The sequence below is a fragment of the Coregonus lavaretus genome, assembly GCF_964263955.1.
Source record: "Coregonus lavaretus genome assembly, chromosome: 22".
Taxonomy (NCBI): Eukaryota; Metazoa; Chordata; class Actinopteri; order Salmoniformes; family Salmonidae; genus Coregonus; species Coregonus lavaretus.
In genome coordinates this window covers 29,055,026-29,070,100 of record NC_140009.1, presented here as the reverse complement: position 1 = coordinate 29,070,100, position 15,075 = coordinate 29,055,026, and the positions used below count along the sequence as shown (strand labels likewise).

Genomic DNA, 15,075 nt, shown 5'->3' with positions numbered 1-15,075 from the left:
ACTGGATAGTAATCATTTAAACTAATATAACTCAATCACTGTTAGCAAGAAATCCTTAAATGCAGCGTGTGGTGGAGTAGGCCTAGGCTAGATCAGATATTCCTCTTTCTTTGCACGGGAAAAATGTGCCCTTTTTATATCATGCAATTCTTTTACACTTGATGACTAGAGAGATTAGCACAATCTTTTTCAAGACGAGTTTCAAGGTGGCACTGACCCAATGATAAAAACTGAATATGCTCCGCTAGTGCAAATAATACTGTTCGCCAGCCCAGCACCACATCTGGCTTCTTCACTTCCGGGATCGTCTGAGACCAGCCACCCGGACAGCTGATGAAATTGAGAAGCATTTCTGTCTGTAATATAGCCCTTATGTGGGGGAAAAGTCATTCTGATTGGCTGGGCCTTGCTCCCAAGTGGATGGCTGCGCCCCTGCACAGTCATGTGAAATCCATAGATTAGGGCCTAATGCATTTATTTCAATTGACTGATTTCCATATATGAGCTGTAACTGGACACCTACTCATTCAAGGGTTTGTCTTTATTTTTACTATTTTCTACATTGTAGAATAGTAGTGAAGATAACAAAACTATGAAATAACACATATGGAATCATGTAGTAACCAAAAAAGTGTTAAACAAATCAAAATATATTTTAGATTTTTCAAAGTAGCCACCCTTCGCCACATCTTTGCACACACTTGGTATTCTCTCAATCAGCTTCACCTGGAATGCTTTTCCAACAGTCTTGAAGGAGTTCCCACATACAGTGAGGGAAACAAGTATTTGATCCCCTACTGATTTTGTAAGTCTGCCCACTGACAATGAAATTATCAGTCTATCATTTTAATGGTAGGTTTATTTGAACAGTGAGAGACAGAATAACAACAAGCCCAAACCAGATGGGACAGTGTATCAGTGTATCGCAGCAGAATGCTGTGGTAGCCATGCTGGTTAAGTGTGCCTTGAATTCTAAATAAATCACCAACAGTGTCACCAGCAAAGCACCCCCACACCACCTCCTCCATGCTTCACGGTGGTAACCACACATGCAGAGATCATCCGTTCACCTGGAGGTGCTGGGCTGGCGAACAGTATTATTTGCACTAGCGGAGCATATTCAGTTTTTATCATTGGGTCAGTGCCACCTTGAAACTCGTCTTGAAAAAGATTGTGCTAATCTCTCTAGTCATCAAGTGTAAAAGAATTGCATGATATAAAAAGGGCACATTTTTCCCGTGCAAAGAAAGAGGAATATCTGATCTAGCCTAGGCCTACTCCACCACACGCTGCATTTAAGGATTTCTTGCTAACAGTGATTGAGTTATATTAGTTTAAATGATTACTATCCAGTTTACTAATCACATTAGGAATAGTCAGCTGTCTTACGTAACTCTGAAAATGTGATGACGCATGGAATGCACCCCGTCGGCCCCTCCCGATGACTCGTATAAATGTCACGCCAATCACCAACACCTGAAATTCCAAGATCGTCACAGCCCTAACAGTCAAATTATAAACTACTTATTTATTTTACAGTTATAAGAATACTATGATCATACTTGGTGACCGTACAATATTGGCACTTTCATATACACTACCTGTCAAAAGTTTGGACACACCTACTCATTCAAGGGTTTTTCTTTATTTTTACAATTTTCTACATTGTAGAATAATAGAGAAGACATCAAAACTATGAAATAACACATGGAATCATGTAGTAACCAAAAAAGTGTTAAACAAATCAAATAGCCACCCTTTGCACACTCTTGGAATTCTCTCAACCAGCTTCATGAGGTAGTCACCTGGAATGCATTTCAATTAACAGGTGTGCCTTCTTAAAAATTCATTTGTGGAATTTACAGTGAGGGGAAAAAAAGTATTTGATCCCCTGCTGATTTTGTACGTTTGCCCACTGACAAAGTAATGATCAGTCTATAATTTTAATGGTAGGTTTATTTGAACAGTGAGAGACAGAATAACAACTAAAAAATCCAGAATAATGCATGACAAAAATGTTATAAATTGATTTGCATTTTAATGAGGGAAATAAGTATTTGACCCCCTCTCAATCAGAAAGATTTCTGGCTCCCAGGTGTCTTTTATACAGGTAACGAGCTGAGATTAGGAGCACACTCTTAAAGGGAGTGCTCCTAATCTCAGTTTGTTACCTGTATAAAAGACACCTGTCCACAGAAGCAATCAATCAATCAGATTCCAAACTCTCCACCATGGCCAAGACCAAAGAGCTCTCCAAGGATGTCAGGGACAAGATTGTAGACCTACACAAGGCTGGAATGAGCTACAACACCATCGCCAAGCAGCTTGGTGAGAAGGTGACAACAGTTGGTATGATTATTCGCAAATGGAAGAAGCACAAAATAACTGTCAATCTACCTCCATGCAAGATCTCACCTCGTGGATTTGCAATGATCATGAGAACGGTGAGGAATCAGCCCAGAACTACACGGGAAGATCTTGTCAATGATCAAGGCAGCTGGGACCATAGTCACCAAGAAAACAATTCGTAACACACTACGCCGTGAAGGACTGAAATCCTGCAGCGCCCGCAAGGTCCCCCTGCTCAAGAAAGCACATATACAGGGCCGTCTGAAGTTTGCCAATGAACATCTGAATGATTCAGAGGAGAGCTGGGGGAAAGTGTTGTGGTCAGATGAGACCAAAATCGAGCTCTTTGGCATCAACTCAACTCGCCGTGTTTGGAGGAGGAGGAATGCTGCCTAAGACCCCAAGAACACCATCCCCACCGTCAAACATGGAGGTGGAAACATTATGCCTTGGGGGTGTTTTTCTGCTAAGGGGACAGGACAACTTCACTGCATCAAAGGGACGATGGACGGGGCCATGTACCGTCAAATCTTGGGTGAGAACCTCCTTCCCTCAGCCAGGGCATTGAAAATGGGTTGTGGATGGGTATTCCAGCATGACAATGACCCAAAACACACGGCCAAGGCAACAAAGGAGTGGCTCAAGAAGAAGCACATTAAGGTCCTGGAGTGGCCTAGCCAGTCTCCAGACCTTAATCCCATAGAAAATCTGTGGAGGGAGCTGAAGGTTCGAGTTGCCAAACGTCAGCCTCGAAACCTTAATGACTTGGAGAAGATCTGCAAAGAGGAGTGGGACAAAATCCCTCCTGAGATGTGTGCAAACCTGGTGGCCAACTACAAGAAACGTCTGACCTCTGTGATTGCCACCAAGTACTAAGTCATGTTTTGCAGAGGGGTCAAATACTTATTTCCCTTATTAAAATGCAAATCAATTTATAACATTTTTGACATGCGTTTTTTTTGGATTATTTTGTTGTTATTCTGTCTCTCACTGTACAAATAAACCTACCATTAACATTATAGACTGATCATGTCTTTGTCAGTGGGCAAACGTACAAAATCAGCAGGGGATCAAATACTTTTTTCCCACACTGTATGCTGAGCACGTTGGCTGCTTTTCCTTCAATCTGCGGTCCAACTCAACCCAAACCATCTCAACTGGGTTGAGGTCAGGGGATTGTTGAGGCCAGGTCATCTGATGCAGCACTCCATCACTCTCCTTCTTGGTCAAATAGCCCTTACACAGCCTGGAGGTGTGTTGGGTCATTGTCCTGTTGAAAAACAAGTAATAGTCCCACTAAGCCCAAACCAGATGGGACAGTGTATCAGTGTATCGCAGCAGAATGCTGTGGTAGCCATGCTGGTTAAGTGTGCCTTGAATTCTAAATAAATCACCAACAGTGTCACCAGCAAAGCACCCCCACACCACCTCCTCCATGCTTCACGGTGGTAACCACACATGCAGAGATCATCCGTTCACCTACTCTGCGTCTCACAAAGACAACAAATCTCAAATTTGGACTCATCAGACCAAAAGGACAGATTTCCACCGGTCTAATGTCCATTGCTCGTGTTTCTTGGCCCAAGCAAGTCTCTTCTTATTGGTGTCCTTTAGTAGTAGTTTCTTTGCAGCAATTCGACCATGAAGGCCTGATCACACAGTCTTGTTGAGATGTGTCTGTTACTTGAACTCTGTAAAACATTTATTTGGGCTGCAATCTGAGGTGCAGTTAATGCTAATAAACTTATCCTCTGCAGCAGAGGTAACTCTGGGTCTTCCTTTCCTGTGGCGGTCCTCATGAGAGCCAGTTTCATCATAGCGCTTGATGGTTTTTGCAACTGCACTTGAAGAAACTTTCAAAGTTCTTGACATTTTCCAGATTGACTGACCTTTATGTCTTAAAGTAATGATGGACTGTCGTTTCTCTTTGCTTATTTGAGCTGTTCTTGCCATAAAATGGACCTTATATTTTACCAAATAGGGCTATCTTCTATATACCACCTCTACTTTGAAACACAACTGATTGGCTCAAACACATTATGGTAAGAAATTCCACAAATTAACTTTTAACAAGGCACACCTGTTAATTGAAATGCATTCCAGGTGACTACCTCATGAAGATGGTTGAGAGAATGCCAACAGTGTGCAAAGCTGTCATCAAGGCAAAGGGTGGCTAGTTTGAAGAATCTCAAATATAAAATATATTTTGATTTGTTTAACACTTTTTGGGGTACTACATGATTCCATATGTGTTATTTCATTGCTGTGATGTCTTCACTATCATTCCACAATGTAGAAAATACTAAAAATAAAGAAAACCCTGGAATGAGTAGGTGTGTCCAAACTTTTGACTGGTACTGTGTGTGCGCGAGTATATACCCTGCTCAAAAAAATAAAGGGAACACTAAAATAACACATCCTAGATCTGAATGAATGAAATAATCTTATTAATTAATCTTATCTTTTTTCTTTACATAGTTGAATGTGCTGACAACAAAATCACACAAAAATGATCAATGGAAATCAAATTTATCAACCCATGGAGGTCTGGATTTGGAGTCACCCTCAAAATTAAAGTGGAAAACCACACTAAAGGCTGATCCAACTTTGATGTAATGTCCTTAAAACAAGTCAAAATGAGGCTCAGTAGTGTGTGTGGCCTCCACGTGCCTGTATGACCTCCCTACAACGCCTGGGCATGCTCCTGATGAGGTGGCGGAAGGTCTCCTCCCAGACCTGGACTAAAGCATCCGCCAACTCCTGGACAGTCTGTGGTGCAACGTGGCGTTGGTGGATGGAGCAAGACATGATGTCCCAGATGTGCTCAATTGGATTCAGGTCTGGGGAATGGGCGGGCCAGTCCATAGCATCAATGCCTTCCTCTTGCAGGAACTGCTGACACACTCCAGCCACATGAGGTCTAGCATTGTCTTGCATCAGGAGGAACCCAGGGCCAACCGCACCAGCATATGGTCTCACAAGGGGTCTGAGGATCTCATCTCGGTACCTAATGGCAGTCAGGCTACCTCTGGCGAGCACATGGAGGGCTGTGCGGCCCCCCCAAAGAAATGCCACCCCACACCATGACTGACCCACCGCCAAACCGGTCATGCTGGAGGATGTTGCAGGCAGCAGAACGTTCTCCACGGTGTCTCCAGACTCTGTCACGTCTGTCACATGTGCTCAGTGTGAACCTGCTTTCATCTGTGAAGCGCACAGGGCGCCAGTGGCGAATTTGCCAATCTTGGTGTTCTCTGGCAAATGCCAAACGTCCTGCACGGTGTTGGGCTGTAAGCACAACCCCCACCTGTGGACGTCGGGCCCTCATACCACCCTCATGGAGTCTGTTTCTGACCGTTTGAGCAGACACATGCACATTTGTGGCCTGCTGGAGGTCATTTTGCAGGGCTCTGGCAGTGCTCCTCCTGCTCCTCCTTGCACAAAGGCGGAGGTAGCAGTCCTGCTGCTGGGTTGTTGCCCTCCTACGGCCTCCTCCACGTCTCCTGATGTACTGGCCTGTCTCCTGGTAGCGCCTCCATGCTCTGGACACTACGCTGACAGACACAGCAAACCTTCTTGCCACAGCTCGCATTGATGTGCCATCCTGGATGAGCTGCACTACCTGAGCCACTTGTGTGGGTTGTAGACTCCGTCTCATGCTACCACTAGAGTGAAAGCACCGCCAGCATTCAAAAGTGACCAAAACATCTGCCAGGAAGCATAGGAACTGAGAAGTGGTCTGTGGTCACCACCTGCAAAACCAGTCCTTTATTGGGGGTGTCTTGCTAATTGCCTATAATTTCCACCTGTTGTCTATTCCATTTGCACAACAGCATGTGAAATGTATTGTCAATCAGTGTTGCTTCCTAAGTGGACAGTTTGATTTCACAGAAGTGTGATTGACTTGGAGTTACATTGTGTTGTTTAAGTGTTCCCTTTATTTTTTTGAGCAGTGTATATTCCGGACTCTGACATTATTCGTTCTCATTCTGATATTTCTGAATTTTTAACTTTTGGGATTATGTGTATATTGTTTTGTATTTCTAGGTATTACTGCATTGTTGGAGCTAGAAACAAGCATTTCGCTGCACCTGCACATTTGTGTACGAGACCAATAAACTTAGGGTTTGTTCATAAATTAAATCTGGAGTGCCAGAGTGTGCTCAGAGTGCGGGTTCGTAAATTCAGAGCATTGTCATGTCAGATTGTCCGTTGGTAAATTCCGAGCGTTTCGGCTGTCGGAGCTTTCAGAGCGCACACTGCTAGCTAATTTTCCCCCAACATCGGACACCCCCTAACTTCGGACACTCTCTAGTGGTTGGAGGACTAAATCACCTTGAGCTCAACATTTAAAATGGACTGGAAAATAACAGTAGGTTTTGCAACTAACGACAGCCTTCTAGCTAGCTGACCACCGATTTTCAGTGCAATTTATGTTAAGTTAAGTTAACTTTTTTGAAAACGCTCAAAACCTATATGTACACATTTTGTGGAACACGATGCATATTGTAAAATTCGACTGCGCGACAGACCACACATCATTTAATATCCAACTTTTTACCTCTGAAATATAGCTAACGGATTTTCTAATGTTGCTAGCTTAGTTGCTAAATGTTGATAGAACTGCTAAGACAGCAAAAAGGAAATAAATTGTAAGCGTTAGATAATACATGTCACGAAAACAGCTGAATGTTGTCAAGCTTTAACGTATCAAAATTGGAGTCCTCTGACGGAGACGTTTTGCACAATCTGCAAAAATGTATTTGGAACTTTGAACCATTAACTTTTTGACACCTATCACTGTTGGCTATGTTTCATCTTACAACAGCTACATAGAGGCAGTATTTAGTCAAATTTGACAATGTATGCATCAATATTAAACTAATTGGGACACTAATTTTCATTACAGATAACATCAAACAAAAAACGTGGGTACACTTTCAGCTATTGTGAAAACTTTAATCACCTTGTAAATGTTTATACATATTCAGATTGAGTTATCTTTCTAAAATGTGTATAGTATGCCAAATTATTTAGCTACATGTATTAACACCACAGCATGGAGAAAGTCAAGAGGAAGCAGTGGAGTGAGGTGGACATGTTCCATGCCTTGGAGGACTGCGGGGCAGGGATGGCTATCCGCCAGGCTGCCAAGGTTAGCAATCTTTTGTTTTTAGGAGATTACCATGTGTATGTGAATTTTATCTGCTAGTAACAGTTTTATTTTCTTATCTACCAAGGTGCATGGTATACCTCGGCAGACCCTGGCGGACAGGCTGGGCGGCCGGGTGACCCATGGTTGTCGCAGTGGACCACCCACATTGCTTGCACCAGAGGATGAAAATTCTCTGGTGCAGTACTGTATCTACTGCGCCAGCCATGGGTTCCCCTTCACCAGACAGAGGCTGATGAAATACGCCGGCAAAATATGCAGGTATTTGGTGTTCTCTGTATTTATGCATGTAGATTGGTGGACTGACTGTTCTCAATGTGTGTGATGTAAATGTGGATATGTATGGTGATGCCAAAAACATTTTCATCCTGGATGGACAATTATATATTATATTCTATTGTAGGTTTCGGCACCCAGGGGAAACAATCCCATCACTGGGGAAGAGGTAGTGGGAAATGTTCAGGAGGAGGCACAAGAACCTGAGCATGAGGAGACCGGACACCCTGGACAGGGGGAGAGCGGAGTGTGCCACACGTCCGACGATGGACACCACCTTCACTTCTTATGAGAAGCACTTGGAGGAGAGTGGGTTGAGGGAGAAACCCAGACAAATCTATAACTGCGATGAGTCTGGGTTTCATAGCGACCAGAGCAGGCACAAAGTGCTGGCTCCCCGGGGCGCAAAACACGTGTACCAGCAGGCTCCGGGGACCAAGGAGCACATCACAGTGCTGGCCTGCTTCAACGCAGCTGGGGAGGACATCCCCCCGTTTATTATCTACCCCAAGTGTTTCCCCGGTGGCCACTACACACTGGAAGGCCCCACCCAAGCCTTGTATGAACGGTCAAGCAGTTGCTACATTGATGGGGACCTGTTCAGGAAGTGGTTTCAGCACTTCATTAAGCATGCAGTGAAAGAGCGCCGTCTCCTCTTCGATGGACACAAGAACCACATGGACCCGGACGTGCTCGCAGCGGCACTAAGGGAAGGGGTTATACTTCTTTGTCTTCCACCACACTGCACCCATGTCCTTTGGCCCTTTAAAGGCTGAGTTCTCCAAGGTAGCTGGAGACCTTAGCCATTTCGACCACTCCTACATGGTAAACAAATCAGAATTTGCCAGAGTATTCCGCTACCCGTACCAGCGATGCAAGGACATGCGCTATGTGGTGGAAGGGTTTAAGAAGTGTGGCCTCTTCCCTTTTGACCCTTCAGCCATTGAAGGGTCCCGTTTAATGCCGTCTCAGTCCCTACCGGGTCCCACCACCACCTCTCCTGGGACAAGCAGCACTGTGCCGTCCATCAGCACCTCCTCCCCAGCGACCACAGGAGGACCCTCAGCCCCTGCTCCAGTCCCAGGCCTAGCTCTAGAAGAGCACCCCCTAATAGGGGGGCTGATAGCGAAGGACCTGGGGCACATCCTTACTGTCCTGAAGTATCGGCTGGACCGATACAGAAGACTCCCTGTGGTCGCCACATGCCTCACCGGGGAGGAATACACGTGCCAGTGGCAGGAGAGGGGTGAGAAAGAGGGCAGAGGCAGAGGAGAAAGAGCGTCGGGCAGCCCTCAGAACACAGAGGGCACAGGAGAGGGCTGCCATGGATGAGACCATTGACGCCGTCGCCTCTGCAGGACCCCCTGCTGGAACCACTCCTGACAGCTGCATCACCACTGCCAGTGCCTCCCAGTGTGCAACACCTGTAGGAGCCGCCGGAGTCCCCAGCTGTAGAAGAAGGCCACGTGCCTACTCTCCCGGCCACACCATCGTCGGCCCCTCAACCCCACCATTACAAACACCAGCTCCTCCAAGCCATCGTTGGCGGTTTTGTCCACCACAATGCACACCACACCCCTCCCGTCTGTCACCACCAACACGGCCTCCTCTGGACCAACTGCCTCCTCCTCCTCCCCTGGTCACACCACCATAGCAGCCTCGTCTGGTGTCCCTGCCCCCTGCAATTTGAATACCGCCTCCTCCACAGGTAAACACATGTTAAATTACGAACAAATTACTGTTTGTTATCTGTTTTATAAAACAGCAATGTAAAAAAAAAAATCTCTCTTTACATATCTACAGTACATAGCACCAGCCCTCAAGTCATCTCCACCTCCTCCAAAACCTCTGCAGCTTCCTCCAGAGGTATTGATGTAAAAAAGTTGAAAGGGGTTTTCATGAAACATGCTCTGTCTAACACTACTTTTTCTCAAACTGCAGCACAGAAAAGGAAGAGAAAAGCTCCACCGGTCACATCTGTCACGCCATTCATGGCACCACTCTCAGGTACTTCATCATCTGTTTCTCTCTCTCTCTCTCTCAGTTGTATCAATTACCATAGTTGTTGAAGAACTTCTACATTTTGCAAAACCATATTAATCAATTTTTATTATTATTAAATTTTTTATAAAAGACACCACCTGCTGTGCTTGCTGCGGGGAGCATGATCCGCCTGCAAGCTCCTCTCAGGAGTGTAGATCCGAGGTGCCATGGGTGTGCTGTGACTTCTGCCAGCACTGGTTCCACTGCAGGTGTGTGCAGTGGGATCAAGAGGTAGCGGTGGAGCTGTATTTTTATTGTGATTTTTGTGACAATATAGAGATGGAGGTCGAGATTTAATTGTTTGTTTTGTTTGTGTTCATATGAAATTATTTATTTTTACAAAAAAATAAATGTCTAAAATATAATATATATATATTTATTGAACCCATCTTGTGTATTTCTTCCTTTACTTTCCAAGTGCACCTCTGCAACACAAACTCCAACAGTGTTTTCACTGTTTATGTCAATGCACATAACTGAAATTAAAGTTTTATTTGATGTAAATTATTAATACTCATATTTTAGTATTCAACTGTTATCTACTTCCTCAAAACATAAGATTAATCTGTAAAACAAATGATGAGACATTATTTGGTTACAACATTGAATACATTGGTGAAGAACCATTTTTTAAGACTCCACAGGAGGGCGCACCAGGCTACGCGATGAAAAGTTGACAGGCAAGTCATTATTTTTTCCGGAAGCCTAGCCAACTAGTCAACTATCTAGTAAACACTTCGGGTACATGGTTGGTGTCTCTTTTTTTTAACAAAATTAAACAGATATATCTTGTAATTGAACAAAATAGTAAGGTGACCAATAACTGGGGGCCGTATGCCGATATCATCCTGACTAACTTAACCTCTAAATACACCTCCGCTGTCTTCAACCAGGATCTCAGCGATCACTGCCTTATTGCCTGCGTCCGTAACAGGTCCGTGGTCAAACGACCACCCCTCATCACTGTCAAACACTCCCTAAAACACTTTAGCGAGCAGGCCTTCCTAATTGACCTGGCCCTGGTATCCTGGATGGATATCGATCTCATTCCGTCAGTAGAGGATGCCTAGTTGTTCTTTAAAAGTGCTTTCCTCTCAATCTTAAATAAACATGCCCCATTCAAAAAATTCAGAACTAAGAACAGATATAGCCCCTGGTTCTCCTCAGACTTGACTGCCCTTGACCAGCACAAAAACATCCTGTGGCGTACTGCATTAGCATGAAATAGCCCCCGCGATATGAAACTTTTCAGGGAAGTTAGGAACCAATATACACAAGCAGTTAGGAAAGCAAAGGCTAGCTTTTTCAAACAGAAATTTGCATCCTGTAGCACTAACTCCAAAAAGTTTTGGGACACTGTAAAGTCCATGGAGAATAAGAGCACCTCCTCCCAGCTGCCCACTGCGCTGAGGCTAGGAAACACTATCACCACCGATAAATCTACAATAATCAAGAATTTCAACAAGCATTTTGCTACGGCTGGCCATGCTTTCCACCTGGCTACCACTACCCCGGCCACCAGCTCTGCACCCTCCACTGCAACTTGCCCATGCACCCTTCCGTAGCCTCCAACTGCTCTTAAACACTAGTAAAACTAAATGCATGCTCTTCAATCGAACGCTGCTGGCACCCGCCCACCCGACTAGAATCACTACTCTCGACGGGTCTGACCTAGAGTATGTGGACAACTACAAATACCTAGGTGTCTGGTTAGACTGTAAACTCTCCTTCCAGACTCACATTAAGCATCTCCAATCCAAAGTTAATCTAGAATCGGCTTCCTATTTCGCAACAAAGCCTCCTTCACTCATGCTGCCAAACATGCCCTCGTAAAACTGACTATCCTACCGATCCTTGACTTCGGCGATGTCATTTACAAAATAGCCTCCAACACACTACTCAGCAAATTGGATGTAGTCTATCACAGTGCCATCCGTTTTGTCTCCAAAGCCCCATATACTACCCACCATTGTGACCTATACGCTCTTGTTGGCTGGTACTCACTACGTATTTGTCGCCAAACCCACTGGCTCCAGGCCATCTATAAATCACTGCTAGGCAAATCTCTGACTTATCCTAGCTCATTGTAGCAACACCCACCTGTAGTATGCGCTCCAGCAGGTATATCTCACTGGTCATCCCCAAAGCCAACACCTCCTTTGGCCGCCATTCCTTCCAGTTCTCTGCTGCCAATGACTGGAACGAACTGCAAAAATCTCTGAAGCTGGAGACTCTTTTCTCCTTCACTAACTTTAAGCATCAGTTGTCAGAGCACCTTACCGATCACTGCACCTGTACACAGCCCTTCTGAAATTAGCCCACTCAACTTCCTCATCCCCATATTGTTATTTATTTTCCTCATTTGCACCCCAGTATCTCTACTTGCACATCATCTCTTGCACATCTATCATTCCAGTGTTAATACTAATTGTAATTATTTTGCACTATGGCCTATTTATTGCCTTACCTCCATAACTTTCTACATTTGCACACACTGGATATATATTTTCTGTGGTATTTTTGACTTTATGTTTTACCCCATATGTAACTCTGTGTTGTTGTTTTTAATCGCACTGCTTTGCTTTATCTTGGCCAGGTCGCAGTTGTAAATGAGAACTTGTTCTCAACTGGCTTACCTGGTTAAATAAAGGTGAAATAAATAAAAGAAAAAATACGGGACGTATATGGGACATATTTTTTTTGCTAAACCACTTATCAAAAAGCTGATAATAGTATCATTTCCACTGAAATGTCAAACTTGCTAATTGCTAACCCGTTAGCTAAAATTTCTACGACACCAATAATCACAAAACTTTGATGGCTTGATCACTGTTGAAGGTAATATATTTCTTAAAAGCTGTTGAATATGCCGATAATACGGGGTTCCACGCTAGCTACTTACAGACACAAATGAGAGAACACCTCACTCTGACTATTTTATTCACCCTAGTAGAGTCTGTTTTCATGTTATCCAGATCGTTGGTGACTGTAACCGTGCTGCTGGCAACAATTTAATTACGCTGTGTGCTTCCACAGCATGGCAGCTTTAACTTCGCTAGTAAACAAATCTGATCTATTAGTTGTCTGTCTCCTGTGAGCAATATAACGTTACCACTCAGTCAAGGTAAGGCAACATGATTTGGGTATACTAGCCCTTTAAAATACTTTGCAACCTAATAAGTTCGTCTGTGCGAGCTTCTGGAAAAGACCACCAGCAGCTAGCTCGCTACCTGCTTCTAGTTATTTAAAAAAAAGCAAACATTTCTGGCCAATTAGCTAGCTAGAGAAGTTCCAAGCTAGAACTCATTTTTTGTTATCTGTGTGTGACTGTATCTTAGCAACGCCTTTCCTGGCTAGCCTAACTTGCCCAATTTGCATGTCTCGTTTTATATCTAGCTAGTTGCTAGCTATGCACATTGGCTTATGTGTATTTATTTAGTTAGCTAACTACCGTTAGCTGGCCGGGTACCATCATAATCTACGGAATGTAGCTAGCTAGTGGTAGAGACCACCCAACGCGTTAACTAACTAGCTAGTTACTCTTCTCGCTTTGTTAAAATAACGTGCCAAATCCACAATGAACGGATCGCAAGGAAGGTAGTTAGCTAGTGCGTTATTAACGTTACCTAACTAACGTAAACATTTTCACAACCACCTGAGACTGCAGTGTAGTTTATCACTGTATTCTTCGTCATATCAGCTAGTTAAATTACTAACGTCAGCTAATTAGCTGCTAGTTCAATTGACAATGCTAGCTAACGTTAGCTAGCTAACGCACTTGTCTCTCCAGTTTGTGACACAGCAAGCGTCGAGCAAGCTAGCTAACTGGGTCTGTTTACTAACTTACTAAGATTGTTAGCCATGTCGTTAACTAGCTATATAACCTGTATTTTTTAGTGCTTTAGCGCTTACCTGGGTGTCTTTCTCGGCGACGTTACCAGTCGTCTATGCTCTCCAATATTTTCCCTCAGGTTCAGTCACTCATCTATCCACGTCGTCACTTCCGAACAGACTGAAATCGGTAAAGCTCGCCACGCATGCCAAAATAACCTTTGGACAACGCGAATTAGTTCATAGAGGCGTGCATTTATGTAAATTAGAATGCTCAACACATACTCTTGATCATTTTAAGGGGTATTCTTGACTGTATTATAACTTTTCTGAGCCATTGATATTCTGAACAGTGACAATGGAGCGCTGTGCAAATTATAGGATTGTAAAAAATATGTAGGCAAAGGGAGAGCTAGTTATGGGGGCTCAGACCTGGCTGCAGTGGTATGTCATGTCTATTGGCACGGTGGGTGCCTAATGACCATTGACCTGGACCACAAAAGTCTAACACTAAAATACACAGTGTTACGGGATCTTGACGTTGATGAGGTGCCTGATTTTCTCCAGGCATTGTAAAGATCTGATAATCTGCAAAGACTATATCTGGAACATACCCAAATACTGGGCACACTTTTTCTATTAACAACAATAAAAGTGCACACTCATTATGCATTGCCCGATGCCCTGGGTTGGTGGAGTTTCCCTTTAGGACCAATGGAATGTTCTCAAATGTGCAAACCCGGGGCACAGGCAAACACACCCACAAACTACACACTCTCACTCATCTGAACCCCATCATCTGTTGCACTCCTGTAGAGTAATTCCACCTCCCTGTGTCCAAGCTGCCACTGCCACATTCAGAAAGATGTCCCTGATCGCCTTCAGGATGCGCTCACTGCATCAAACCTCAGCCCTCCCTGCGACCTTCTTGCTGGACCCCATGGCCCCCAAACCGGGCCATCCAGCCTCCTGCTCCAACCTCTTCAACCTGAGGTGCGTTCAGGTGCTACGTTGCGGAACGGTGTGTAATGAACGACACATTTCCCCAAAACGTTCTTGTACGTTCTTGAAGAGACTTTGAGGTACATTTGATCCCGTTTGGTGGGTGTGGTGAGGTGTGGCTTGAAGCAATGAGTGACATATTTAAAGGGCAGTGGCCTTGCTGAAAGCGTTCCCCAACCCACAACCCAACCCCCCAGTACCATTTCCGTTCAATTGAACATTCCAGAACGTAACAACATACTGAACGCAGCCCTGGCCTCCCTTCGGGGTGGTTTTGCTGCGCCAGGACTACCTACAGTTGAGCTCAGCTCAAAGCTGATTGGCTAATTATTTTATAAAAAATAATTATCAAGGGAGGCCATCAATCAATCAAATGCCACGACGGCAACATGCCATACTCT

General features: G+C 44.3%; 1 protein-coding gene across 1 annotated transcript in view; it reads right to left on the bottom strand.

The window, feature by feature from the left end:
• Nucleotides 1-13,840, bottom strand: part of LOC311149866 (spermatogenesis-associated serine-rich protein 2-like) — a 40,037-nt gene extending 26,197 nt beyond the window's left edge. Inside the window, exon 1 of the mRNA XM_084187106.1 lies at nt 13,754-13,840. The gene's annotated coding sequence lies outside the window, so the exon portion shown is untranslated. The remainder of the gene's footprint in view (nt 1-13,753) is intronic.
• Between the last annotated feature and the right edge of the window lie 1,235 nt (nt 13,841-15,075).